The sequence below is a fragment of the Phocoena sinus genome, chromosome 8 (assembly GCF_008692025.1).
Source record: "Phocoena sinus isolate mPhoSin1 chromosome 8, mPhoSin1.pri, whole genome shotgun sequence".
In the NCBI taxonomy this organism is placed as follows: Eukaryota; Metazoa; Chordata; class Mammalia; order Artiodactyla; family Phocoenidae; genus Phocoena; species Phocoena sinus.
Genome location: NC_045770.1, coordinates 95,044,504 through 95,047,739, shown reverse-complemented (window position 1 = coordinate 95,047,739; position 3,236 = coordinate 95,044,504).

The window sequence follows — 3,236 nt, the reverse complement described above, 5'->3', positions numbered from 1 at the left end:
GCTGAAGACCCCTCCCCAGAAAAATATACATACACGGAATTGTTATGGACTGAACGTGTACCCCCAAATTTATATGTTGAAGTCCTACGTCCCAATGGGATGGTATTTGGAAGTAGGGTCTTTGGGAGGTTATTAGGCTTATTAGGTAGAACCCCATGATGGGATCAGTGCCCTTATAAGCAAAGGAAGAGACACCAGAGCTTCCTTTCTCCACCATATGAAGACACAGCAAACAAGTAGCCATCTACAATCCAGAAAGAGGGTCTTCACCAGACACTGAATCTGCTGGCACCTTGATCTTAAAGTTCCCAGCCTCCAGGACTGTGAAAAATAAATGTTTGTTGTTCAAGCCACCCAACCTATGGTGCTTTGTTATGGAGCAGATGAAATAATTTCGCATACAATTTCAGGGGCCTTAGAAAGCCTTGGTGATCCAAAGACGTCAAAGGCCGTTTAGATCTGAGCTTCCCGGGCAGCCAAGGGCAGAAGGAGATACTGGGTTCTATAGCTCTCATTTATCTTCGGAGTGGCACCATCATCTGGGAGGAATTTCTCTCTTGGCGGCAAAACAGTAGCTCTTCTTTTTCCACTAAGCAGAAGCTAGCTGCAGGTTGCCTGGGAATCCCAACCTGCGAAGATGGCAACACCTTGAAATGTAAAACACTTCCTGCTTCCTTTCTCTGACAATAGACTGTAACCCTCCCTGAGTGTAAATACAGCTCCCAGTTTGGAGGCAGGTTGCTAAACATATGCATGGGACATATGGAGGACCCGGCGAGTGCAGCCGCCCCCAGGAAATACTTCAGCAGCCGACCTGCTGCTGCCCCACCGCCGCCGCTATTCCCTGTGGTCCCCACTGAACAGCCAGGCCCGTTGCATCTGGCCCTGGGGACACTGATGGGACACTGGCTGTTCTCCTGGGGAGGCAAGGCCCACAGTCCCGATGACCTTTCCTGGAGCAGACTGGGCTTCTCCAGGTCCCTTATGGTAGGGCCTCCGATCCTGTGTGGGGCGGGGCTGGGCGCCCTCTGCCAATCTGATCATTTTTCAGCCTCTATCGTCCCACTCCCTTTCCTGCTCATCTCTCTTATTTCTGACTCTTTCTCATTTTGGGTCATTCTCATTTTTTTCTGTGTCTCTTTCTTTCCTCTGCTAGTCTCTCGCGCCTACCTTCTCTGTGTTACCTTGTTGATTCTGATTCTCTGCCCCATGTTTCCTCTGTCTTCCTTTCCTCTGTATCTAGTTCTTCCTCTGGCTCTGTCTCACCTTCTCTTCTTTCTTTCATTCTCTGTCTTTTATTAGCTTTTCCCCTTTGTCTCTCCATCCATCTCTGTGTGCCTCTCAGTCTCCGTGTCCTTGTGATTCTTTCTGTCTTCCGTCGGTACTTTTTTTCTCTATGTAGGAATCTGCCTCGCTCCTTTCTCTCCCTTTCTCTCTGTGCTTTTTGCACCTAATAATCTCTCTCTTCCTCCCTCCCTCCTTCTCTCGGTGGTGGGCTCTCTGCATCTCTGCCTCTCCTTTCCCAGTGTCAACCAATCTCTGTCTCCATGCCCCTCACTCTTCCTTTCTTGTTCTCAGGGAAGGGGGCTGGGACCCAGAGAACCCTGCATAATCAACTCAGAGCCCTGAATCTGTGCTTACAGATCCCCCCCTTTCCCACAGCCATTTCACCCCCTGGTCTTTGGGATACCCCTTCATTTCCTCCTGTACCTGACACACACACAGTGACCCTGGAGTCCAGCCTGTCCCGCAGGCCTCTCCATGGGCCTGGCTCCATTCCACTCCTGGCTCTGGTGCCTGGTTGCCACGGTTACCCCGGCTTTCCTCAGAGGCCACAGGGGATTCTGGTGCTGGTGGCTTGGACCAGAAACACCCCCCTGGCTCCCGTACCTCCCCCACAACAGGCCTTTCTCCTCCTGTCCAAGGGATTCCAGCCTGGGGAACCTCCCATAATTCTCTAGGAGGCTATATTTGTCTCAAAAGGACACTGCTGACAGTTTGTTTGAAAAGAGACATTAGGCCCATGGCTAGCTCATCTCAGCTGAGCTCATGACCAGGATACCATTAGCCAAATGTGCGTCAGACCAAGATCAAAGCTGGGGAATCCTTACTAACACTCACTCATCCAGCCATTCAATTATTCAAACATTTGGAGATAGAGGGATGGATAAAGACAGGTCCCTGCCTTTGAGAAAACCCTGCAGATAATAGGGACATAGGGCCCTGGAAACACCAACCTCCTTGAGTCTAGCTCATCAGAAAGGTCCCCAGAGGAAACTGTAATGGCTGGGCCTTAGAAGGTGAATAAGGGTAGGAGGAAGAGGGTGAGTGGGATTTGAGGCAAATGACACAGCCTGTGCAAAGGCACTGGGGTGCGTAGAATGTGATAGCGGGACAGGGAGCTCCATGAGGGAAGCTTGATGCCTAATTCAGTGCCTGGCATAGTAGATGCTAAACAAATGCTTAGTGAGTAAATGAATGAATGAGCTGCCGGAGGCTCAGTGGAGTCTGAACACATAAGGAACATGGAGGAGGTCGAGGGGGAACAGCTGGAAATATATGCTCAGCAGGACTTATCGACACCCCTTCCATCCGTGCTAGAGTGGGGACTTCATGCCTTAGCCGCCTAGAGTTTTTGTTTGTTCGTTCATTCATTTGTTCATTTGCTTTTTAAAGAGCCATCACTCTGGCAGCTGTTTTGAAGATTAATGGGAGGTGAGACTTGTAAATGTGACCTGCTCAGAACCGAACTCTCGATCTTTCCCACCGACCCCGCCCCCCTTCCTCCCAAACCTGCAGGAAGCAGGAACTGCCATGGTTTTCTCTACCCCGTTGATGGCGACACCATCCTTCCAGCTGCTCAGGCCAAAATCCCTGGCGTCATCCTTGACTCAGCTCCTTCTCTCCCCGCCACATCTGGTCTGTCAGGAAATCCTGTCAGCTGCACTTTCAAAAAGTGGCTGGACTCCATCCACTTCTCCCCACCTCCACCGCCACCATACTCATCCAAGACACCATCATCTCTTGCGTGGGTTGTTGCAATACCCGCTAACTTTCTGTTTCCCCCTCCCCTCTTCTCCCTCCACCCCCTCAAGTCTCTTCTTGCACAGCAGCCAGAGTGATTCTATTAAAATGTAAGTATGATTATGTCACTCTTCAGCTCAGAACTCTGCTATGGCTCCATTCAATGCTGAATAAAAACCAACGTCTGTGCGATGGCCTAAGGGCCCTACAAG